At 41.2% G+C, this 27,576-nt stretch overlaps 1 pseudogene; it reads right to left on the reverse strand.

Annotated features, from left to right (window-relative positions):
- Nucleotides 1-446: 446 nt before the first annotated feature.
- LOC140599122 (vomeronasal type-1 receptor 1-like) lies at nucleotides 447-27,042 on the reverse strand (annotated as a pseudogene).
- Between the last annotated feature and the right edge of the window lie 534 nt (nucleotides 27,043-27,576).

Raw genomic sequence — 27,576 nt, forward strand, 5'->3', positions numbered from 1 at the left:
ACACAAAAAAGTATAGAGCACAATTTAATAAGCACACACATTTCATCACTTTGCTTAGGGCTAAGGTTACCTTACACAAAAAAGTAACCACTACCCTTTTGTAGGTTTATTGATTTCTATAATTGTATGATAATGTTTCGAATATTGTAAAACATTCTACATTACATATCTGTTGCTATTTTATAAAGTTTAAAACTTATATACATGGTATCATAATCTAAACCTTACATTTAATCTTTAAAATGTTTTTTAAACATTTTAAACAATAATTTGTAAACATTTGAAAACAATAATTTAATTACAGTTCTTTGGATTGTTAACTCAGTTCAATGGGGATGATAAATGTAACTCATGTCATCGATAAGCATGTTAATCTATATTCATACAAATGACTCCTGTGGTGCAGAAGAATGCTAAAGAGTGTTCCTATGATCAATGAATTTTCTTTAAGAAGAGAAAAATCTTTTTGGGGGTTTCATGAAATTTATTCTGGAAATTCTATTTTCATTTTTAATTAGAAAGAACAGATAGTTGGGTAACATGATGGAAAAAAGTTATTAAATTTCTCCAGTTGCTGCTTTTTCTTACTTGTATAAACTAAATAAACAGTAAGAAAGGTGTTGGTCCAGTAAAAGAAAACAAAGCAGCTCACCAGTATGAGAATAACGTGAGTAGCCTTGTTTTCAGGAGAGCGTGAAGACTGGATGGTACTGCGAACATTCTGAGCTGCTTTGTGATGTCTGTAAAGGATATTCACCATGTAGATGCTACTACGTGTCATCAGAGAGAGAGGACAAATCTCGAATGAATACCATACTTAGAAATATTGATGATATCTGGCCATCATGTGCACTGCTTTTACAATAAGCAATCTGATACCCAAGTCTATCATCGGTGATATTCCTGTTGGCCACAGTTCGTAAAAGGACCACAGAATAGATGGCCATGTTGATCATCCAGAAGAAAAGTAAGGAGGGTTGAATGAATGCAGGGATTTTGTATTTGAGCCAGGCCCATTTATGACTACTTGGAGTAATAGTCACTGCCTGAAATGTACTCTGGAGGGCGGTTGTGCACAGAAAAATACTCCGGGTACTGTTTTACATCCAGTATCGCCCATCTCCACTCTAATTCTAAAAGATGTAATTATATTTGGAATCCCTCTGAATATGAGCGTCAGAGCATTAGCCAAAGTTAAGTGGGCAAGAATCATATCTACAGGCTTCTTCTTATGAGGAAAAATTAAACATGTGTACTGAGGGCTAAGCTATCAAGTTTCAGGGAGTCTTCCTGCAGAATTGGCAACTACGTAGCCAAACGAGGGATCATCGAGGTTCTTAAAGAACAGAACTGTCAAGGAACAGAATTCAATGTTTATGAAGACAGAGAGTATCATATGTTCTGTGCCAATTAATAAAAGTAAAAGCTCATGCTTTCTCTCTCTAAAATAAATTTAAATTTTTTTTTAAAGAAATGGGTTGTTCAATTTATTTATTAAGTTTTTATTTAAATTCCAGTTAGTTAATATAGAGTGTAGTATTAGTTTCAGGTATACAACACAGTAACCCAACACTTCCATACATCATCCAGTGCACATCATGACAAGTGCACTCCTTAATATTCATTCTGTATTTTACCCATCCTCCTCACCCACCTCTCTTCTGGTAACCATCACTTTGTTCTCTATAGTTAAGAGTTTGTTTCTTGATTTACCTACCTCTCTCCCTTTTTTCCCTTTAGCTTGTTTGTTTTGTTTCTTAAATTCCACATATGAGTGAAATTGTATGGTATTTGTCTTTCTCTGACTTATCTCACTTAGCATAATACTCTCTAGCTCCATCCAGGGCATTGCAACTGGCAAGATTTCATTCTTTTTCTATAACTGAGAAATACATAAATATGAGTATGAATGTGAATATATATGCCACTTCTTTATCCATTCATGAGTCAATGAACACTTGGGCTGTTATAAACAATGCTGCTGGAAGAATCAGGGTGCATGTGTCCCTTTGAATCAGTATTTTTGTATCCTTTGGGCAAATACCTAGTAGTGCAATTGCTTGATCGTAGGGCAGTTTCATTTTTAACTTTTTGAGGGAACACAACTGGCTCCACAGGTTTGTATTCTCACCAAAATACAAGAGGTTCCCCTTATCTTCACATCCTCACCTATTGTTTCTTGTGTTCTTGATTTTAGACATTCAGACAGATGTGAGATAATGTCTCGTAGTTTTGATATGAATTTCTCTGATGATCAGTGACATTGAGCATCTTTTCATGTGTCATGTTGATGAATTCATTTATCAGTTCTAACTCTGAGCATTTTCTGAATTTTATCTTTGGCCTATTGGTTGTTTTAGAATATATTGTTTATTTTGCTTAAAATTTGAAATTTATCACTGTAAATGTTCATATTTAAAAGGAAGATAGAACGCAACACAATAATATCATTTTATATATAAAGAAACTAGAAAAAGAGGAGCAAATTTACCCTAGGTAGCAGAAGGAAAATGATAATAAAGATTAGGACAGAGAAACAAACAGAGAGTAAGAATACAATAAATTCCGTAAAACAAAATGTTTGTTCCTTTCCTTGCAAAGATTGACAAAATTGACTAATCTTAGATGGATTAAGAAAAAAAAAAGATTCAAAGCACTAAAATCAGAAAAGTGGGCACATGACTAACAATCTTACAGAAAAAAATATTATATAAGAATATTTGGAACAGTTTTATATCAACAAACTAGATAACTTAGATGAAATTGACAAATTCCTAAAAACATAAAATTTACCAAACCAAATTTCCAATAAAAAAATTTATCCTAATGCCTCTCAAATTCTTCCAAAGAATAGGAGGGAACAGTGCCTAACATATTCCATGAAGTCAGCATTATACTGATATCATAGCCAGACAAACTCATCACAAGGAAAATAAAAGGGGGGGAACAAAATCCCTTATGAACATAAATGCATAATTCCCCAACAAAATACTAGCAAACTAAATCCACTATCATATTAAAAGGAGGATATACTATGATCAAGTGAAATTTATCCTAGGAATGCAATGGTGGTTCAACATATAAAACCAAATACTGTAATACAGCACATTAATGGAATAAGGGGAAAATCCATACCATCATTTCAGTGCATTTGGGAGGAAAAAACAGCATCCTTTCATGATAAAAAAAAAAAACAACTCAATATTCTAGGAATAGAGGGTAACTTCCTCAACATGAGAAAGGGCATATATGAAAACCCCAAAAGTAGCACCATACTAAATGGTGCCTGAAAGACTGAAAGTTCCCCTCCTAAGATCAAGCACAAGACAAAGATGCCTGCTTTCACTGCTTCCCTTCGGTATTATCCTGGAATTTTCAATCATAGCAATTAGTAAAAAAAAAAAAAAAAAAAAAAAAAAATTCCTCAAAATGGGCAGGAAAAAGTAAAATTATCATATGGTTTCACTCATATGCCGAATTTAAGAAATAGTGCAAGGGACTGTATGGGAAAAGGGGAAACTGAATGGGGAAAAATTAGGAAGACAAACCATGAGAGACTCTTATGTCTGGGAAACAAACCGAGGGTTGCTGGAGGTGGGTGGTGAAGGGGTAACTGGGTGATGGGCATTAAGGATACCCGTGATGGAATGAGCACTGGGTGTTATACACAACTGATGAATTATTGAAAACTCCATCTGAAACTAATGATGTACTATGTCAGGAAATTGAATTTAAATTTAAAAAAATTAGTAAAAAAAATCAAATAAATAAGTCAATAAAATTAACTATATTCACAACTTAAATTATGACTACCTCAATACTTGTATCAAAATTCCTTGATAAAATTCAAAGTGCATTCAAAATTAAAACAAATGGTAGAAAACAAAGAACAAAATGGTACATGCTTAACTTAGGAAAATAATTATTATCTGGGCCTGTGATCATCCTGCAAAATGACTAAATACTGCAACCTCTCTGTGAATGGGAAAATACCAGGTTGATTCACCGTTTTTGTACCAGAGGAGATGATCTACAAGCTAAGGCAAGAAAATGACTAGCACACATTTTGGAAAGGAAAAAACCCCCACAATTTTCTCATTAGATGGTATCATTTTCTAAGTATAAACTGCAAAGAATCTAGAGTTTAAAAATTACAAATAAGAATTTTACAAGGTAAATGGATAAAAATATCACTATACTATAACCATTTGCATTTATATATCAGAAACAAACTCCTTCTATAAAATAAAGTTTAAGGTTGAGATACTACCTAAACAGTATAAAAAATATCAAGTAAGTATAAATAAAAACAAAAGACATGTGAAAGCAGTAAGAGAAAAAGCATATAATTTTTCATGTTCAAAGCCTCAAAGATATAATATGCAAATAATGTCCTTGTTTCCACAATGATGCATAAGTATTATAGAATCCAGGTCTGATTCTCAAGATGATTTTTTCACCTGTACAAATGTCTATGATATTCACAATGTCAAAAATAATCAAAGCAATTTTAAAGGAAGAAAAGAATGTAAAGAATTTTTCCATGAAGTATCAAGGTAAATCAGTATGAAGCTACATCATTAAGATATGATGGGTTTGGTGCCAGGAGCACCGTATGAGACAAATTAGAGTTCCCAGCAATCAACACAGTTTTTTAGTCCCGATACATGTGATCAAGAAGTATGGTTTACAACCGTAGTGTAGGTTCTTTTCTAAGTATGACCCGAGATATTTCTGATATCATGTCACATAAAATATCATTTTCATATGCATTGAACACCTAATTGTAGAAACAAATCTATTAAATATTTTATAGAATAATTATCTTCAAGAGATTAGACCCGATATATTTTTCTTGAATTTTTTAAAAGCCCAAGTGTAAATAAAAATATTAAAAGATTTTTATCTCTCTAAAATTAAGACTATAAAGTGAGTGTGCTAACAAGCCCTAGGGAGCAGGAGTTCTTTGCCACAAACATAACTGCAAATTCTGGTATGCAGAATGTATTTGGGTATGTGCATTGTACTCAGGCTAGAAGAAGGAATATTGACTATAAAAGAAACAAAGGAAAAGGGGAAGAAATGCAAAAGGACAACAAATGTACTTCTGAAGATAGGGTATGGTAGTGAAGATCTTGGAAACAGCAGAAATACTGTGATTATTAACAGAAAGGGAGAGTGACAGGGTTGCAGAAGCAGATAAATGGAATAATGAGAAAAATTACATAAAACACTAACCTGGGGGAAAACGATTAGGTACATAATTAAAAGAAATAAAAGACTGTAGAGTATCTTTAAAAATGGCTTAAAAACAAGTGCATACAGGGCACCTGGGTGGTGCAGTTGGATAAGTGTCCAATTCTTGGTTTTGGCTCAGATCATGACCTCATGGGTCCTGAGCTGGAGCCGGGTCCTGCTCCACACTCAAAGCAGAGTCTACTTAAGACTCTCTTTCCTTCTCCCCCTGCCCCTCCGACACCCCACACTTGCTCACACACACACACACACACTCTCTCTCTCAAATAAATATATAAATCTTTAAAAACAACAAAACAACAACAAAAAGTGCATAAAAGCTGAAGAGAAAGTGCAACCAATAAAACAAAGCAAGAAATGGGAATAGAAGGAGTAGTAAGTTGGATGAGCTCCAAAGTGTGAAGGACCAGGACGGAATAAGGAGGAAAGGCAAAGACTAGGCTATGCAATCAGTACGTGGTATATGTCAATCTATCATCAAGTATATGTAAGACAATGTGCACTAATAATGTTATCTCAATTAAACGTAGAGATTTTTTTTAGATAAGTGCAATTAAAGAAGAAAGATGGATATAGCCAGGAAAGCCAAAGGAGAAATTTAAGAAAAGAATTTAATGAATGGGGAATTAACTAATATAACAGCAAAAGAAGATAATAGAACAATTTTCAAAAAGTGGTATAGTAGGGGCACCTGGGTGGCTCAGCGTTTGAGCATCTGCCTTCAGCTCAGGTCGTGATCCCCAAGTCCCTGGATTGAGTCCTGCATCGGGGACCCTGCTCCATGGGGAGCCTGCCTGTCCCTCTGCCTCCCTCTCTCTGTCTCTCGTGAGTAAATAGATAAAATCTTTTTTATAAAGTGGTATAGCAAAACCAAAATGCTTATCGTACCATAAAAAATTAATACAAAAAAAAATCTGAAATAAAGGGGAAATTTTAAGAGATAGAAGATCAAGTTTAGATTTGAAAAGAAGAGAATAAAATGAGTAGCAGAGTTCAGGAAAGGACTTAGTATCTCCTTTGCAGCCCTGAGACCCCAGTCACAGCAGCATCCTTACCAAAGCCCGTCTCTGTGGCTCCAGGGCAGGAGGACAATGTTCATGGACCGTGCTGAAGAGCAATGGCAGGATGTCAGGGTTATGGGGAACGGGCCGTGTGACTTCATCTCCCCCTGGGCACTAACTGCTTTGTTATCCAAAATGGAATTGGTCTTGTGTACAGTGACTCAGCCTGGCATGTACACAGGAGCCTGAGCGGGACTCGGTGGTACCGGGTGTCTCCTGTTAGGGTCATTAAGACCGTCAGTCACAAGTGCACAATTACCTTCTGATGTAACAGACGGCTCCCAGGTTGGCCTAGTTGTAAATTATTCCTCAGGGTTCCAGAGTAATGACGGGATGCTAATCAGAAGTTCAGTTCTCTCAGCTGACCAAACTATGCAGACACTGGCCACAGTGCAGCATCCCTGAGGCTGGGGTGGTGACTATTCAGAGTTGAATTTCAGGTTTCTGAAATTTCCATATAAAACAAGCATATTGCTTTGTCTTGTTCAATGACCAAATCAATCCAGTTTTTAATTCTCAATACAGGGTCAGCGATATAATGTACACAACTTTAAATACAGGAAAAAATCTCTTTTATTTAAATGTTTCTTTTTGAAATGATTATAGATTCACAGGAGGTTATCAGGGCAGAAAAGTCATATTAACCCTTCACCAAGTTTCCCCTAATGATTATATCTTTCACAATAGGGTACGATATAGAACAATTTGATGACGATGCAATGTGTATGTACAGTATCTGGCTCATGTGTAGGTTCATGTAACCGCTACCTCCCTCAAGATACAAAACTATTCCACCCAGAGATGCCTGAGTGGCTCAGCGGTTGAGCGTCTGCCTTCAGCTCAGGGTGTGACCCCAGGGTTCTGGGATCGAGTCCCACATCGGGCTCCCCGCAGGAGCCTGCTTCTCCCCCTGCCTGTGTCTCTGCCTCTCTCTCTGTGCCTCTCATGAATAAAAATAATAAAAATCTTTACAAAAAAACCTATTCCATCTACACAAATGTTCCCTCTTGCTACTTCTTCATATTCACATTTACTCCACCACCACATATCTGTTTTCCATCACTTTATTTTTGCTATTTCTAGATTGCTATATAAATATCATATAATTATACAGCATATAATCTTCTGGGATTTGGTTTTCATCACTGAGCATTAGTCTCTGGATCTATCCACGTTGTGCAGCCATCAGTAGCTAAATTCTTTTCACTGTGGAGTAAAATTCCTGATATCAGTGGCCCACAGTTTATTTAACGTTTGCCTACTGACAAACTCTATAGTTGTTTTGCAGTATGGCTACCACAAACAGACAACAGTTTTGCATTACTCTGAACAACTGTATACGAATCTTGTGTAAACATAAGTTTTCATTTCTCTGAAACAAATGCCCAGAAGCACAACTGATGTACTGTGTGATACAGGTATATTCAATGTTTAAAGTAACTGCAAAACTGTTTTCCAGAGTGGCTGGGACATTTACAATCCTACCACAGTGTAGGAGCAATCCAGTTGCTGTACATCCTCCCCAATATTTAGTATGTGATTATCTTCTTAAAAATTGTGGTATACTACAAATAATGTAAAATCTACCATCTTCACTGTTTATAAGCATATAGCTCAGAGGTATTAAGTATATTCATGTTGTTGTGCAATGGATCTCCAGAACTTTTCCATCTTTCAAATCTGAAATTCTATGCCCATTAACCAACGCCCTCCTTCTCCCCTTAATCCCAACATCTGGTAACCACCATTCCTTCTATTGCTATGAATTTGGCTACTTAAGATACCTCATTAACTGGAATCATATAGTATTTGTCATATTGTGACTGGTTCATAGTACTAGGCTTAATGTCCATTCTGTAGTGTGTGACAGGATTGCCTTTTAAGGTTGAATGACATGCCAGTAAATGTACATGCCACACTCTGTATATTCTTCCATCCATTCATGGATTTCTTGTGTTTACCTTTTTTTTTTTAAGATTTTATTTGTTTATTCATGATAGGCATAGAGAGAGAGGCAGAGCCACAGGCAGAGGGAGAAGCAGGCTCCATGCCAGGAGCCCGACCCGGGACTCGATCCTGGGACTCCAGGATCGCGCCCTGGGCCAAAGGCAGGCGCTAAATCGCTGAGCCACCCAGGGATCCCCTTGTGTTCACCTTTTGTGAATAATGCTGCTATGAACAGGGGTGTGGAAATATCTCAAGACCTGCTTTCAATTCTTTTGGATTATACCCAGAAATGAAATTGATAAATTACACGGTAGTTCTACTTTTTGAGGAACTGCCACACGGTTTCCCATAGTGGTTTTCCAGAGCTTCTAATTTTTCCACATCCTTGTCAACACTTGTTATTTTCTGATCTTTTGATAGTACACTTCCTAATGGGTGTGGAGTGATATTTAACTGTGGTTTTGATTTGCATTTCTCTAATGATTAGTGATGTTGAGCATCTTTTTGTAAACTTGTTGGTCATTTGTATATCTTCTTTGGAGAAAGGTCTGTTCATATTGTTGGATCATTTTTAAACCAACTTACTTGATTTTTTTCTGTTGAGTTGTAGGAGTTGTCTACATACTCCTTATATTATTAATCCCTTATCACTTTAATGATTTACAAATCTTTTCTCCCATTCTAGAGACTTTTTTCACTCCGTCCAGTGTGCCCTTTGATGCATGAGTGTTTTAAAGTTTGATGTAGTCTCATTTGTCTTTGCTATTATTGCCTATGCTTTTGGTGTCACGTCCCAGAAATCATTGCCAAATCCAATGTTATGAAGCTTTCCCCTGTGTTTTCTGCTAGGAGTTTTGGAGTTTGGGATCTTATATTTAGGTCTTTAATCCAGTTTGAGGTAACTTGCATATGCCATTATATTTTAGCTATTTTGATAGCTGTGTAGTGATACCTTATCATGGTCTCAATACTTTACTAAAGGGTAGTGACGTTGAACATCTTTTCATGTGCTTATCTGTCATTTGCATATCTTATTCAGAGAAATTTCTCTTTGTGTCTTTCTTTTTGGGTGTCCATTTTATAATTAGATTGTTTGGTTTTTAAACATTGAGTTCTCAGGCTTCTTCACATAATCTAGATAGGACTCCTTTGTCAAATAATATAGCATGTAAATATTCTCTCTCAGGATGTAGCTTGTCTTTTTATCTTTTTAACAGAATCTTTCAGAGAACAAATGATTTTAATTTTTATGAAGTCCAATTTTTCCTATTACAGATCATGCTTTTGGTGCCCTGGGATTTTTCGTTTGTTTTGTTTTTAAAGATTTATTTATTTGAGAGAGATTGGGGGGGTGGGTTGCAAAGGGAGAGAGAGAATCCTGAAGCAGACTCCCAGCTCAGCACAGAGCCTCACACAGGGTTCAATCCCAGGACCCTGAGATCATGACCTGGGCTTGATCCAAGTCCAAGGCTTTGCTAACTGAGCCGCCCAGCTGCCCCATTTTTTGTCATGTTTAAGAACTCTTTACCAAGACCCAGGGCACAAGGAATTCCTCCTATTTTATCTTCTAAGAGTTTTATAGTTTTACAGTATACATATGCTTGATATCCATTTTGAGCCTTTTAATAATGTGTGGGGTTTAGGTGGAGTTTTTAGACAGATGGATTACACAAATCTTCACTTCTAAAGTGTGGGGATCATTAATACTCCTGCCTGAATTGGATCATTGTAGTTTTCCATCAGTTTTAATCACAGAAACTGGTAGTAAAAGTCATCCTAAAGGCTCACTTGTATTTCAGACACCCTTGGCCTTATTTCCACTGTGTAGTAGCAGCCCAATTTCCCCTTGCTAATTGAGATTAATGATCCCACCCAGTAGAGTAGCTCCCAAAAATATCTTCATGTTTATTGAACACTCAAAGGTCTATCCACATTTCTCCTCCCCACACCTCTTTGTCACCAATTTTCTAATCATATTCTTTCCAAATTGCTAACCATCCAGCTAAACCGTTGGCCACAGCCCAAAACCTTGTATATACTGACTACTTCTGACTACTTCTTCCAAAGCAAAATGAACAATTAGCTGCACCTGATTGTTCCCACTCAGAAGATTTCCTTTCACCACTGTCCTTCATGGATGTTCCAGAAAGGGACTGTGGTGCCACATTTGTCCACTTTTGAATGGTGTGTGCATATTATCTGTAAACCAGGCTTGAGCTTTCACTTTCCTAGTCAACTAACAGTGCAGACATCCCTAGTGCAGACATCCCATAGATGCAGGCCAGGAGAGAGAAGGTAATGTAGCAGGAGTGAGGTCCGTGGGCTTTTGGGTTATGTCTTCGTGTAATTTCCTTGTGCCTTCAGGGCATGTACAAGCCTAATCTTGTATGGACCGCTTCCATTCAACAATGGAATACTGCTGTGCATGCCCGACCCTATGGCTTTATTGGTCAGACAATGTCTAGCTTAATACTGGAAGCTCAGGCTGCATAGTAACTTGGTGGCCCATGGTAGCATTCAGTCTCTACCAAGGCCCAGTAGCAAGCCAAAAGCTGTTCCCCAAAGAGAGATGATAGGGTTTTTGGAGGATAATAGGACTTTCCTCACAAATACTAGGTGTCCACATTGTGACTCACATCCAGAAGGCCTCTACCTACCACTGCTGCCTTGAGAACTACTGGATCTGTGCATCATACAGCCCAAGTAGCAGAGCAGCTTGCATGACAGCCTGGACCTATTGCAGAGCCTTTTCTCATTTTGAGTCCCACCCAAAACTAGCAGCTTTTCAAGGTCACTCAATAAATGGACCCAAATGAGGAATATGTTGCCTCCAAAATCCAAGGAGGCCCACTAGGCATTCTGCCTCTTTTTTGCCCTTTAGAAGGAATATCTTGACATGCCTGGTGCCAAGGGACCTCTAGAAATTTCACTGAGTAGAAAGGCCTTTGAATTTATCATATTTAGTTCTCACCCTCTGACATGCCAATGTGTTGCCAATAACTCTGGAGTATTTGCTACTTCTTAATCATTAGGTCAATCAATATAATGCCATCAGGACCCATGTGGTGTCCTGTGGAAGGGAAAGGCAATCAAGATCCCTGTGGACCAAATTATGATATATAGTTAGAGAGTAGATATACCTCTGAGGTAGGACAGGGAACGTGTACTTCTGGTCTCGCTAGCTAAAAGAAAAATATTCTGTTGGTCTTTACTAATAGATGTCAAGGTGTGGTAAAGGCATTTTCCAGATCAAAAGCTGCATACCCAGGTATGGGGGATGTGTTAATTTGCTCAGCAATAAAACCACATCTGGAACAACACTTACAATTGGAGATACCATCTACTTAAGCTTACTGGAATTTACCATCATTTTACAAGATCCTTCTGTTTTCTGCACAGGCCAGATATGTGAATTGAATAACCTATGAGAGATTCACCACTCACCCCTCAATTTTCCAAGTCCTTTCAAGTCCTTCATGGTGGCATTAATCTCTTCCAGAATGTAGAATTTCTGCTGGTTTACTATTTTCCTAACTAGAAAGAGTTCTAGTGAATTCTACCCCTCTTCCTTCCTACCGGTATAGCACTCGCTATTCCAGCAGCCAGGGAAGCAACGCAGTTCGGCCAGTTACTGAGTATGTGAATTCAATAAATGTAATTCCATTACACAAGATCGCTCTGTAAACATACCAGATGTGCTCGGAGATGCCCTGGCACCAAACTGCCTTGCTCACCTGGTCTCCCTAAGCCCCTGTGCTGACTAGTGGACCACAGTGACATTTTAGGTCTCCTGAAATTAGTGTCAGTTTAGAACCAATGTCCAGTAATCTCCAAATTGGAAATGTTGGAAAACAAAGAACAGATGGAACACATTTTTTTTTTTTTTTGAAAGAAAGTACAAGCAGGGTGGGAGGGGCAGAAGGAGATCAAGAGAGAATCCTGGGGATCCCTGGGTGGCTCAGCGGTTTGGCGCCTGCCTTTGGCCCAGGGCGCGATGCTGGAGTCCCGGGATCGAGTCCCATGCCGGGCTCCCAGCGTGGAGCCTGCTTCTCCCTCTTCCTGTGTCTCTGCCTCTCTCTCTCTCTCCGTGTCTATCACAAATAAATAAATAAATGAATCTTAATTTGCATTTCCCTGATGGCAAGTGATGCAGAGCATTTTCTCATGTGCATGTTGGCCATGTCTATGTCTTCCTCTGTGAGATTTCTGTTCATGTCTTTTGCCCATTTCATGATTGGATTGTTTCTTTGGTGTTGAGTTTAATAAGTTCTTTATAGATCTTGGAAACTAGCCCTTTATCTGATACGTCATTTGCAAATATCTTCTCCCATTCTGTAGGTTGTCTTTTAGTTTTGTTGACTGTATCACCTCACACAAGGCAGGAAGCCACAAATGCTGGAGAGGATGCGGAGAAAAGGGAACCCTCTTACACTGTTGGTGGGAATGTGAAATGGTGCAGCCACTCTGGAAAACTGTGTGAAGGTTCCTTAAAGGGTTAAAATTAGATCTGCCCTACGACCCAGCAATTGCACTGCTGGGGATTTACCCCAAAGATACAGATGCAATGAAACGCCGGGACACCTGCACCCCGATGTTTCTAGCAGCAATGTCCACAATAGCCAAACTGGAAGGAGCCTCGGTGTCCATCGACAGATGAATGGATAAAGAAGATGTGCTTTATGAATACAATGGAATATTACTCAGCCATTAGAAATGACAAATACCCACCCTTTGCTTCAACGTGGATGGAACTGGAGGGTATTATGCTGAGTGAAATAAGTCAATCAGAGAAGGACAAACATTATATGTTCTCATTCATTTGGGGAATATAAATCATAGTGAAAGGGAATACAAGGGAAGGGAGAGGAGATGTGTGGGAAATGTCAGAAAGGTAGAACATAAAGACTACTAACTCTGGGAAATGAACTAGGGGTGGTGGAAGGGGAGGAGGGCGGGGGGTGGGGGTGAATGGGTGACGGGCACTGAGGGGGGCACTTGATGGGATGAGCACTGGGTGTTATTCTGTATGTTGGCAAATTGAACATCAATAAAAAATAAATTTACTATAAAAAATAAAAAAAAATAAATCTTAACACAGAGAGAGAATCCCAAGCAAACTCCATGCAGGGCTCACTCTCATGACCCCAAGGCCATGACCTGAGCTGAAATCAAGAGTCAGACACTTAGCTGATGGAGCCTACCCAGGCACCTCTGGAACAAATTTTCAGAAAGGCAAGGATTACAATAACTGTGAATGGTCTTAGAATGATGTTAGAGAAGGTGGCAAAGCAGGCAGCTCCAGGAAAATATCTCCCATTCTAGACAAAAATTGTACTTATTCTGGGGTCTTTTCAAAGGCTTGCAGCCTTCTGGGGAAAGACTGGGCAGCACACTGTGGTTTCTCTCCACTCTCAGCATGTAGTGGCCACTCAATCCTCATCTTCGGCCACATGGCAGACATCCATGTCTGCATCCATGACATGTCATGAATGTGATTTTGGGGGGCTAATGTAGACAATATGGATCTTTCCCTACAAGTATCAGGGATTTATATTGTGATTGCTGCTTCTGATCTTGGAGGTACAAGCAGGGAGGTAGACTGCCATTGTTGCAAACCTACTGGCTAAAGAAGCCACCGGGGAAATTAAGAGACAGGGTTTTATTCCAGCCCCCTTTATTTTTCCCTCTTCTCCCTCTGGGAACTGGACATTTGAGGACTAGGACATTCAGAATGAATTACATATATTATGGAATTTAGAAAATCACCACAAATCCCCAGTGCAACACTGGCTCAGGGGCTCTCTGTTTGAATCTCCCACCTGCCAAAGGAGGGAGCACTCAGCTTTCTCACCAACTCACCCAGACATGGGACAAAAGGAAAGAGGAAGGTGAGGCTCAGAGGCTGCCAGCACTCCAAAGTCAAAAACTGAGTTGGGGGCACCTGGGTGGCTCAGTGGTTGAGCGTCTGCCTTTGGCTGATGGCATGATCCTGGGATCGAGTCCCACATTGGGCTCCCCATAGGGAGCCTGCTTCTCCCTCTGCCTGTGTTTCTGCCACTCTCTGCGTCTCTCATGCATAAATAAAATCTTTTTTAAAAATGAGTCCAACTCTTAATCTTTCATCAAGCAGGCAAGTTTCAGCTATGTTCATGTAAATATTGCTCTCTTCACTACCCACCCTGAGGTCACTCCCCTCAGGGCTGACTGTCTGACCTGCTGTCGGGGACTCAGCCCTCCTTGCCCTTCCCTCAAGTTCCACCCTCTCACCCATGTGCAGGCACATCCTCTCCTCTCCCACAGTGAGAAGTGCTGCTTACAAGCAAGAGAAATTCACTCTAACCACCAAAGCAATGGGGATATACTGAGAGGTGAGGGTCATTCCTCATTGTGCCAAAGGGAGAGACAGACACCTGGGAAGACGGAGTCCCAACTGCTGTGGGAACGGTGGGTGCAACCTCCATGTCCTCTTGTGGCTGCCTTTGGTCACCGCTCAAGACCTGAGTTCCAGGAAGAGAGAAACTGATGGGCCCCACAGAGGCAGCGGGTCTGCTCCTCGACCCAGTGACTGTGCCCTGGGGCTGGGGTCCTCATACTGGCCCTGGCCTACTGCGGTGAAAAAGATGGGGAAATCATTAGAACGAATGTTCGAGGCACTATCCTCAGGAAGGGTGTGTGAGGGTCATGAGGTTCAGAGCAGCCAAGTAAAATGCCCAAGGTCACACAACAAGGAAATGGTGATGTATTATTCTTTCTATGGGTTGCTCCATCAATTTGCCAATATTTTGTTGAGGACTTTTCTGTTCATGGGGGGATACTGGTTTGCAATTTTCTTTTCTTATAATATCCTTGTCTGGTTTGGCATCACTGGTATCCTGGGTCCATGAGATGATCTCAGAAGTATTCCTGCCTCTATTTTCTAAAGATTTTCTACAATATTGACTTTAATTATTCCTTAGGTTTTTGATAGAATTTACCAAATGAAGCCAGCCAGGCCTGGAGTTTTCTTAGTGGGAAAGTTATAAATTCAATTTGTTTCTTATAATTTTGAAATAATCACAAACTTAGAGAAAATCTAGACATACATTTGTGAGAAAGTTGCAAAACTGACACCACATCACCAATACATGTAGGCATGTATTTCCTACAAACAAGGACTTTTCCCCACACACAACTGCAGTGCATCCTTGAAAATGAGGGAGCTGTCATGGATGTAGAGCTGACACCTGGTCCTCTGGCTTGTACTCAAGTATCATCTATAATAACACCCTGCAGAGTAAAAGGTACTCCATGTCTCCTCTCCAGTCCCTGGGTACTTTCCAACACCACAGCCAGCTGTTTGTAGAACACGGAAGGCCCCTCATCTGGATCATCTGACATGTCCTCATGCATAGATTAACGTCGTGTGTCTTTGGCAAAACATCTTGAGGTAATGCTGTGCCTATGTCCTTGTAGGAGGCACACAAGTTCTCCTTGTACTACTGACAATCACGCACTGAAGCTAGGATCTCCCACAGTCTCCACCATGATGATACTCTTTCTCCTTTGAAATTACTAAGCATTTTGTAGGGAAATACTTTCCAACTATATAAATACCCCCTTCATCATAGAATTTTCGATGTAATCACCTATGTATTTATATCTGTAATATGATTTCCTATTTTACTGAGTTAGTCCGTTCTCCCATTGTTTCTCTTGATATTCAAACCATCTCAGACTTGACCAACAGGAGGCCCTCCAGGATGGCTCCTGTATCCCTGTAACATGCCTCCAGTCTGTGAGCCCCTCCTTGCTTTTTTGGCACAAGATGCTCCAGGCTTCACCTTGTAATTTTCCTAACATGGCCCTGGAATCATGGAGCTCTGGTTCGTTTGTAGAAGCCAAGACCTGGGATCATTGTTATTGGATGTTATAGAAAGAGACTATCTATCTATTATCTACCATCCATCTATCTATCTATCCATCTATCATCTATCTTCATCATGTATTATTTATTAAATACTTTATTATACATTATTGTATACCTCAGTACCAATTTCTAGATTAATATTGTTGTGGGCAGAAAACAGAGAGGATGAGGCTCACTTCTCTACAGAACTCCAGTTTCTGTCTCCCCAGGTGCTGGAACTCACTGCTTATCATTTGCTTCCGATCAGCCCCATTCTGCCCAATTTCTCAGCCCTGAAACAGCAGGCACTTTGAGGGGAAGCAGCAGGAAGTCAGACTCACTGAAGTCTTGGGATTCAGGCCCCTCGTTAATTTGTTTTTTGTGTGTAAAGCATTTTTATTTAAACTCTTAATATAACAAGGACAACAAAAGAGCAAATGAGGGAGTTTATAGTTTGGGAGTTGATGCTGGTTCATATCAGAGGAAAGTCAGCCAACTGTGGGCACAGGTTTTGAAAATTCTTCAGACCTTGAGACTCAGACACTATGCCCTTTTCATGTCCACTGAAGCCACATAGCTAAAGTGCTGTATGTTCCATCTTTGTTTCCTTCAGATGCCTCTTCCTATCATATTCCTTGGCTCCATGACAAGCTGAGTTCTTTCTTTTTTTTTTTTTTAAGATTTATTTATTTATTTGAGAAACAGATAGAGATTGTATCCACAAATAGGGGGTAGGCAGAGGCAGAGGGAGAGAATTTTCAAGCAGACTCCCTACTGAGTGTGGGGCTAGATTCGGGACTCGATCTCAGGACCCCAAGATCATGACCTGAGCCAAAATCACCAGTTGGACACTGAATCGACTGTTGGACATTGAATCAGGCTGAAAGCACCCCTCCTGGGTCACTTTCTAACCAAAAACTCCAGGCTGGGTAACTTTGCCATGTGTTTCATGTCAAAATAACACAAACTTATATTCATTTATCCAGAGAAAGGGAAGGAGAGAACATTTCCAATTCAATATCTGAGGCTAGCAAACCTTGATACAAAAGCTTCACAGAGGCATTAAATAAAAGGGTAATGAAAGTCAAATCTATAATCACTAAAGAAAACATTACAGGGATCCCTGGGTGGCGCAGCGGTTTGGCGCCTGCCTTTGGCCCAGGGCGCGATCCTGGAGAATCGGGATCGAATCCCACGTTGGGCTCCCGGTGCATGGAGCCTGCTTCTCCCTCTGCCTATGTCTCTGCCTCTCTCTCTCTCTCTCTCTCTCTCTCTCACTGTGTGCCTATCATAAATAAATAAAATAAAAAAATAAAAAAAATTTAAAAAAAAAAACATTACAAAACTATATGATATAAAATGCTATCAAAGTACCAAACAGTATTAAAGGGTAGTACAGAGTGATCAAACAGACTTATTCTAGAAAAGCAAGATTGATTTAGCATTCAAAAATCTACTTAAGTAATTAACCATATCTATAGAACATATGATCATGTCAGTGGAGGGAGAAACATTATTGTATAAAAGTAAAAATCCATTCATGGTAAAAAGAAAAAACTATGAATAGAAGTAAATTTACTTAACCTGTTGATGTGCCTTCAAAACACTCAAACCAAACATCATGCTTGATGGTGAAGTCTAAAAAATCCTTCTCCTTGAGGTTTGGAGCAAAATACAAATGGCTGCTCACACCATCCCCATTCAATGATGGGCTGCAGATGCCACCCAGACTCAATAAGACAAGAAAGAGAAAAGTAATGAGACTGGAAAGGAGTAGATGAAGATGTCATTAGTTATTGATTACATCACATGAACACTAAAAAAATCCAAAGAAGTCTATGAGAAACTACTATGATTAATAATCAGAGTTACTGGACACAATTTTATATTTCTAAACAACAGCAACAATTTGAAAATTAATTATTAAATGACACCATTTATAATTGCTTCAAAAATACCAAACAGGAAAATATCTAATAAAGTATATGCAAAAATAAAAACCTGAGTGTTTGTGGAGTGCCTAGGTGGCTCAGTCAGTTAAGTGTCCAACTCTTGATTTTGACTCAGGTCATTGATCTCAGGGTCATGAGATGAAGCCCCATGTCAGGTTCCCTGCTCAGCACAGAGTCTGCTTAAGATTCTCACTCTCACTCTCCCTCTGCCCCTTCCTCCATCTGCACCCTCTCTCTAAAACAAATAAATAAATGGATAGATGATTGTAAAACATTGTTGAGAGACATAAAGAAGACCAAAATAAAGACATATATGCCTTATCCATGGATTAGAAGACTCTATTATAGGGGCAGCCCGGGTGGCTCAGTGGTTTAATGCCACCTTCAGCCCAGGGTGCGATCCTGGAGACCCGGGATCGAGTCCTACATCAGGCTCCCTGCATGGAGCCTGCCTCTCCCTCTGCCTGTGTCTATGCCTCTTCTTCTCTCTGTGTCTCTCATGAATAAATAAATAAAATCTTTTAAAAACAAAAGACTCTATTATAAAATGTGAATTCTTCCCCCAAATTATCTATAGAATCTAACAATCCCATTCAAAATTCCAGCAGGTATTGTGGAAGTCAAGTTAATTCAAAAATTTATATGGAAATGCAAGACTAAAATAGCAAATACAGTATCAAAGAAGAATAAGAAAGAAGATTTACATTACCAGATATTAAGACTTACTAATTAAAAGCTACAGAAACTCAGACAGTATGATATGAGCATGATTAAACAAATAGATCAACAAAACAGAATAGTGTTTGGTGAGTACAACCACTTTGGAAAATTATTTAGCAGAATCAGGTAAAACTGATCATATGCAGATTCTACGCTCCACAAGTCCCCCCTCTCCTGAGCATGTAACTGTGGCAGGTGGAATGATGGCACCTCAAAGATGGCCACCTAATCCCCAGCATCTGTGTATATATATTCTGCTACATGCAAAAAATAATTAAGGTTACAGATAGAATTAAGGTTACCTTATCAGTTGACCTTGAAATAGGGAAATTATCTGGAATTACTCAAGTGGCTCCAATCTAATGAGATGAGTCCATAGAGAAGGAAAGCAGAAGAGTCTGTGAGAAGCACTGTACTCACCATTGCTGGCACTGAAGATAGAGGAAGGTGTCACAAATTAAGACATGTGAGTGGCCTCTGGAGCTGGGAATGGGGGCACCTGGGTGGCACAGTCAGTTGAGCATCTGACTCTTGGCTTTGGCTCAGGTCATGATCTCAGGGTCATGAGGTCAAACTCCGCATTAGGCTCCACACTCAGCACAGAGTCTGCTTTGGATTCTCTCTTCCTCTCCATCTGCCCCTCCTACTTACTCTCTCTCTCTAACAAATAAATAGATGAAGAAGGAAGAAGGAGGAAGGAGGAGGAAGGAAGGAGGAAGGAGAAGAAAAAAAGGAGAGGAGGAGGAGAAGAAGAAGAAGAAGAAGAAGAAGAAGAAGAAGAAGAAGGAGGAGGAGGAAGGAGGAAGGAGGAGGAAGGAGGAAGGAGGAGGAAGAAAGAAGGGGGAGGAAGAAAGAAGGGGGAGGAAGAAAGAAGGGGGAGGAAGAAAGAAGGAAGAAGGAGGGGGAGGAAGAAAGAAGGAAGAAGGAGGGGGAGGAAGGAAGAAGAAAGAAGAAAGAGGAAGAAGGAAGAAGAAGAAGAAGAAAAAGAAGAAAAGAAGAAGGGAATGGCCCTCAGCTCATAACCAGCAAGGAAATGGGACCTCAGTCTGACAACTTGTTGAATCCTGCCAACAAGCTGAATGAACAGGAAACAGCTTCTCCCCTGGAGCCTCTGGAAAGAAATACAGCCCTGCTAACCACCTTAAGTCTAGCCTGGTGAAACCTGTATTAAACCTCTGACTCCTTACAGAACTCTAAGAGAACACATCTGTGTTGTTTTAAGCCACCAAGAAATTTGTTTACAACAGCCACTGACAATTAATACAACAGAGCATGCAAAAATCATTACATATTCAACCACAGTCCACCCCTCGGTTCCCGAGTATGCATGCAGATTTGCATACACATGTACACACACCCTTTCCCTAAATAATTATTCCAAAGACTGCACTTCTCATAATGCAACAATCCTTCTTTCAATCACAAAAAACTCCTCTTCCTTTGGAAGATGGCTCAGGACTGGATCCAAGTAGATCATACTGCAACAAGCTGAAAACTGGAGGTGCTGTACATGCATCATGGAAGGTGAAAATGTTCAGTTTCATGATCTTGCAACCATGGATTTAACAGTTACCCATATATCTAACCTAATCGAGGAGGGAAAATAGAGCAATCAGAACAAAATCTCTCTTTCAGAAAAGTAAATGTAAATCCAGTCATCAGTGGTCTGAATAACACATCACGTCCCTCTGGATAGGGAGAAAGTGACGTCCTGCTCAATGGACAGCTTGGCTGGCTGGGTTCCCCCTGCACGGAAGACTTGGTTTCTGCTCCCTTCTGTTCTCTGTGGCCCTACTAAAAGGGTTATTGCCTGGGGACAGCATTCTGAGGGTGGAGGTAACTATCCCGGAAGTGGCCTTGGGGACTGAACAGTAAGAGGCTCCTGCGCCAGGGCACCCTTTGCTGACACTGTCCCAAACACTATTTTGATGTCAATTGATTGATTTCCTGAGTCCTGCCATGACTATTGGTCCTATCTCTTTAGTCAGTGGCTTCTGGCCCAGCCTTCTCTCTGCCTCCAAAGCAGTGGGAACAAAGAACTGGGATGGCCAGGTGGCCCCAACCAGTCCGAGGACACTTCTCAGTCCCCAGGCCACCATCCCACCCAGATTTATGGTAGAGCCAGAGGCACAGAGGCCTTCAGTAGCAGCAGGCGTATCAAGAGTGGTTTTGGGGGCAGGATCCCCCCATCCTCCAGGCTATCACATCCCGGCTTCCAGAATACCACAGTTTGATGATCCCATCCCTAACGTTGCCATGGGCCAAATAATTCAGCTTTTGCAATTCAAGAAGGTAGACAATTGCTGAATTGTAAGTGGCCCTGGTCCTCTGCACTCTTAAATCTCAGGAGACTTTCCAGCTGGCAACTTCCTGCTGTCCAATCTGCAGGACTGAAACGAAATGTGTCAGTTGTGTACTGCCTCACTGATGGCCTCAGTAAAGAAGAGCCAGCACACTAACAATGTTGGCTCCTCCCCACAGGTGCTAGGCACCAAGACCCAGTGCCCTCACTAATAGTGAGCAGAGCATGTCCAATCATAAAAGAACCCTGGTTCTTTTAGGAAGCCTATACGGTATAAGCCTATACCCTTTATCCAATTAATTATTACCAAGTTTTCCTTGTTGTAAAGTCCAAAGGGTCCAGTTTAATACTCACATTATCCACATCATCTGTTTTTTAAAAATATGCAGAGAAAAAACACTAGAGGACACCATGGACAGGGAAATTAGGCAATACCATTGAAACTCAAGTGGTTCTAGGAATAAAGATACCACTGAATTAGCAGAAGTCTTAAAAGTCTTTTTTTTGAGAAAAGATTGTAAAAGACTTAGAGACCACTTTTTCAGCCCCCATTACATTAGAGATATAGAGGCTGTGGCGCATGGATCCCTGAACCTGCAGCACTGGCCCTTAAGTCCCAGGCTATGAAATGTATTCCCAGATTTTGTTGGAAATGGCCTCTGCATCACCTGGGAAGAGAAGGAAGAGGGAGAGGAACCCAGGAAGAAGCGCGGTCTCTGTGGCACCACCATGACTCTCTTATTTGTCAGGGGGGTCTCCAGCTATGGCTGTGGAGGGACTGCAAAGGCGCTGCTGGGGGGATGGGCAGGAAACGCTTCCCTTCCTCCACCTTCAGCCCAGGCCCTAGACCCCTCCGACTGCAGTTCACAGTTGGCCAGGTGCTCTTCTGACGTCTGCAAACACTTGGGGGTAAGCTGCTCTCAGGACTGGGCTCCGTGTTTCTGCCTCCACTCCTCCAATCAACTTCATTAAACTCAAAGAAGGGGTCTGATGTGCAAAGGAAAACACCGAGATGCCTATCACGCCTCCTGGAGAATGTACAGTCGGTCACTAATGTATCGTATTACTGGTGTTTTTTAAGTGCCCTTGATTATTTTCATTCTATGATCAGTTAAAATAAAAGCACTCCTACGTCATCCCCATACCTGAGGGGTGCGAAGCCTACTCTTCAGGAGCCTGAAGCACCTGGAGCATCACACACGCAGTGGGGACAAATGGGGGAGCGGCTCCTGGGCACACGCACACAACAGGCACTCGCACAGGCCCCCGCTTGGGCGCTCCCGGCTCCACCAGCAGCCACCGAAGAGCGGGGTACACCCTGCCGGGCGGTGTCCATAACCACCGAGGAGCTGGGTACACCCTGCCGGGAGGTGTCCCTAACCACTGAGGAGTGGGGTACACCCTGCCGGGCAGTGTCCCTATCCACTGAGGAGCAGAGTACACCCTGCTGGGAGGTGTCCCTAACCACCGAGGAACGGGGTACACCCTGTTGGGCGGTGTCCCTAGCCACTGAGGAGTGGGGTACACCCTGCCAGGAGTGTCCCTAACCACCGAGGAGCGGGGTACACCCTGCCGGGAGTGTCCCTAACCACTGAGGAGTGGGGTACACCCTGCCGGGAGTGTCCCTAACCACTGAGGAGCGGGGTACACCCTGCCGGGAGGTGTCCCTAACTCACAGAGCCCAGGACACCTGCAGAGCCCGGGAGACCCGGCAGACCCTGGGGGACCCTGCAGAGCCCGGCCGGCGTCCACAGGCTTCAGAGCGCTTCCCCAGGGACGCGGAGACCCGGAGCAGCCTCCAGGGGTGCAGGGTTCCTTCCCAGCACCTGGAGGCAGGTTTGTGAGAAATTTCCAAAGCTTCTAGAAGTACCGATCCTGATTCTGCATAAAGTGCCGCGTTTCAAGGCCATGTACAAAACGGCAAATGGCCCATGACACCATGTGTGAAATGTCCAGAATAGCTAATCCAGAAAGTAGATGGGTAGTTGCAAGGGAGTGGGAGAGGGGAGGCGACTGCTACCGGGTGAAGGGTTTCCCTGGCCTGATGGAAAAGTTCTGGAACCAGATAGCGGTGATGGTTATACAGCATCCGGAGTGTACTTAATGCCACTGAATGGTTAAAATGGTAACATTTATGGTGTGTGTATTTTACCACAAATATATATATCATAAAACTTCCTGGTAGGGGCATTGGTATCCCAGAACCAGCTCATCAGAAGTTATTTTTCCAGGGCACGGAAACCAGTCATCACTGGTTAATTGAAAAAGATGTTTAAAATGGGGTGAGGGGTCCCTAAGAGTGTTACATATACTGAAAATTGTATTTCTCTTTTTTTCAAGAGTAAAAAACATCAGCATATACCAATTTGCCCATTTTGTTCTGCTGATTCAAATCCAGGTGTTGGTGGCATCATCCTGCCCTACAAACCTCCTCAGGGCTGTTTCAAAGCAGTTTGTGAAGATTTAACAAACGAATCTACCCAAAGTCCTTTGAACTTAGTTACATCCTCCAGTGCCCTATTTTTTTTAAATGTAAAATGAAATCGTCCACATTTCCACATAATACAGTGATGGGACACACAAAGATTGTCAGCAAACCACGAGGATGGCACAGGTTCTGCACCATGGCATCTGTGTTGTCATTGATCCCCAGGCAACCTAAGAGGTGGAGACTTCTGTTATCCTCCGGGTTTGGGCCAAGTCACCAAAGCTGGGTGGTGAGGGGGATGCCCAACAGAGACCCAGCCCCTCTCTGTGGCTTGTTCAAAGGGGCTGGGATCCGGCTGGAGAAGACCAGGGCAGACCTCGTGGGACAGGGTCCCCTGGTTAGCAGGCTCCAAGGAGCCTTACAGGGTGGGGGTGGGGGCTAAGCTATTGAGCCCCTCCTCACCCGCTTGGCTGGCTTGTCCCATTTGGGGCCATTATGAATAAAGTGCTATAAACAGTCCCCTGCAGACACATGTTTTCATTTCACTCTAGTGGGTAGACAGGAATGGAATTACTAGGTCATGTTTAGCATTTTAAGAAACTGAAAGTTTAAAAAAAAAAAAAGAAACAAAGTTTTCCACTAATGGCAATTCCAGTTACTCTAAATCCCCTCCAACACTTGGGTGTCAATCTTCTGAATTTTGGCCATTTTAATATATGTGTACAAGTAATTTACTTTAATTTGCATTTTTCTGATGAATTATGATGGTGCCTAAGATCTTACATGCTTTTTGGTTATTAGCATATTTTCTTTTTCTTTTTTTAAAGATTTATTTATTTATTTATGATAGACATAGAGAGAAGAGAGAGTGAGAGAGAGAGGCAGAGACACAGGAGGAGGGAGAAGCAGGCTCCATGCCAAGAGCCCGATGCGGGACTCGATCCCGGGACTCCAGGATTGCGCCCTGGGCCAAAGGCAGGTGCTAAACCGCTGAGCCACCCAGGGATCCCCGCATATTTTCTTTAATGAGGTATCTATTCAAATTATTTGCCCATTTCTAATTGGTTAGTGAAAGTCCTTCATGTATCCTGGATACAATTCTTTTCTCAGCTACATGTACTGCAGGTATTGTTTCCCAGTCTGTGGCTTGCCTTTTCAGTTTTTTAATTTTGGTGAAGTCCAGTTTATCAATCTTTTTCTGCTACGGTTAGTGATTTTGGTGTCCCATCTAAGGCATCTTTGCATATTGCAGGGTCACAAAGATTTTCTCCTCTCAATGTCTGTAGGATCTAGAACTATCTCCTTTTTTTCCTTGCTGTTGGTAATGTGCATTTTCTTTTTGGCGGGAACGGATTACTCTAGCTGGATGATTAACAATTTCGTTGATATTTTCAGTTTTTGGTTCATTTAGCTCCTCCATTTTCTGTTTTATTGTTCTGCTTTAACTTGATTATTTCCTTTCCTTCTATATGCTTTGGGCTTAGTTTACTCTTGTGTTTCTAGCTTCTTAAGGAGGCAACTCAAATCATTGACTGTAAAACTTCTTCCTTTACTTATATAAAATTATAATCTTCCTTCTACACAATCCTTTAACTGTACCCCACAAATTTTGGCATGTTGTCTTTCATTACCACTTAGAAATGTTTTTATTTTCCCTATGATTTCTTCTCTGGCCCATGAGTTATTTTAAAACGTATTGATTTTCATATATTTGAGGATTTTTCAGATTCATTCATAAATATCATTGTGGTCTGAGAATATACTCTATGATAAATGATTAAATGATTTGAATCTATTTAAATCTACTAAGACTTGTTTTATGGTCCCCCGTGGTGAATTTTTGCATGTGCATGAAAAGAATCTATATTCTACAGTCATTGGGTACACTGTTTTATAAATGTCAGTCATACCAAGTTAGAGGATAGCGTTCATGTCTTGTATGTCCTTGATTTTCTAGCAATCTGTCCTATTAGTTACTGAGAGAATAGCGCAGAAGTCCCCAACTCTAGTTAATGGATTCGCCTGTCTCTCCTGGCAGTTATGTCAGTTCTTGCTTCACATATTTGAAACTCTGTTATTAAATGCATATATGATTGGTATGACCTTTTTAATATTATGAAAATATCTTTCTCTTTGGTGAGTCTTGTCAGCACCTCCAGATTTCCTATGTCTAATGTGTACATAGTATGTCTTTTTTCAATCTTTTCACTTTAATCTGTGTCTTTACCTTTTAACTGGGTTTCTTCCAGACACCATATATCAGGTCAGTCTGATATCCTGTTTACATTTTTGTTACTATCAATAGGGTTAAGTCTGCCATCTTGCGGTTTTCTCTTTGTTCCATCTGTTCTTTGTTATTTTTCCTCTTTTCCTTACTTCCTTTGGATTTCATTCTTCTTTAGTATCTGTTTCTCCTCTAATAAGTACAGATTAGCTGTACTTCTGTTTTATTTTTTCAGTGGTTGCCATAAGGCATAAAATGGACATCTTAACTTATTACTGTCTACTTTCAAATAATATTGTACTACTTCATGGATGACATAAGCACCTCACAACAATATAATTCCACTTCCCATCCTTTGTGCTATTGTTTTCACAAATTCTACTTCTACATATGTTGCAAACCCCATGATGCGATACTGTTTTTATTTACACAATTACCATTTAAATAAAATCATTAAATTTTTTATTGTCTACAACATTGTTCATTCATTCATGGAGATCCACATTTCTACCTAGTGCCATTTTTCTTCAGCTTGAAGAAATTTAATATTTTTGTAGCTCAAATCTTCTGGAGATACAATCTTTGAATTTTTGTCTGAAAATTTCTTTAATTTGCCCTCATTTTGAAGGATCATTTCTCCAGATACGAGATTCTGGGTTAACAGCTTCCTTCTTTTGGAACATTAAAGATATCACCCTGTTGTGTTTTGGTTTGCATTTTTTCTGACAAGAAGTCATTTATTCTGTCTTTATTCATCTGTATGAAATGGGTCTTTTTTCCTTCGGCTCTCCCCATCCCTGGTTTTTAACAATGCATGGGTGTGTGCATGCAGAGAAAGAGAGTATACATGTAGATGTATGTTAATGTGTGTGTGTGTGTGTGTGTGTGTGTGTGTGTGTGTGTAGGCTCAATTCTTAAACTATAATTTCTTAAATGGAGCTTCAACCTTTTCGGTGTTAATTGTGGTATGGAGATTTACTCATTTAAAATTTATGTATGGATGTTGGGGCCCCTGAGTGGCTCAGCAGTTGGGCACTTGCCTTTGGCCCAGGGCGTGACCCCGGGGTCCTGGAATCGAGTCCCATGTTGGGCTCCCCGCAGGGACCCTGCTTCTCCCTCTCCCTGTGTCTCTGCCTCTGTGTCTCTCATGAATAAGTAAATAAAATCTTTTAAAAAAATGGTTGCAAACATGTCAGGCTACCAGAAAGTTGGGAAGGGATGGCCAGTCCCAGGCCCCTAGTGCCTTGAGGGCCATCAGGTCTTGCATGTGCGCAATATGAGTAGGGCCCGCCGGCCAGGAGGGCAGTGAGGACAGAACCTGAACCTGAAGGACAAGGGTCCCTGCCTCCAAGCACCAGGACCTGGGGCCAGATGGCATCCAGCATGGCCTGGGGGCCCTGCGGGTGACTCGGGTGAAGGTACAGAGGCAGGTAGAGAATGATTGCTGCTCTCTCCCTGCAAAGTCCTGAGCCACAGCCTCCAGAGGGAGCCAAATGCAACCCTTTGAAGCAGCACTGGGACCGTCGGAATCCAGAGCTGAGCAAACTGACCACCTTGCTGCCCTTCCCCGAGGACGTGCAGCCCGGCTTGACAAGCTCTGCATCCTCAGGCTGGTCGTGGGCTACCTGAAGGTGAAGAGCTGCTTTGCAGGTAAGTGGCCGCGTGGCTCCAGATCAAGCTACGAGAGGAGCTTGCCCACAAGCTCTAAGCGTTGACCTTCTGTGAGGCAGAAGCGGCACCGCAGTGTTTGGGTCCCAGACACAGGAAGATGGCCCCACGTTCAGCTCAAGTACAATAGGTG

Source organism: Vulpes vulpes, chromosome 5 (assembly GCF_048418805.1).
Source record: "Vulpes vulpes isolate BD-2025 chromosome 5, VulVul3, whole genome shotgun sequence".
Lineage (NCBI taxonomy): Eukaryota > Metazoa > Chordata > Mammalia > Carnivora > Canidae > Vulpes > Vulpes vulpes.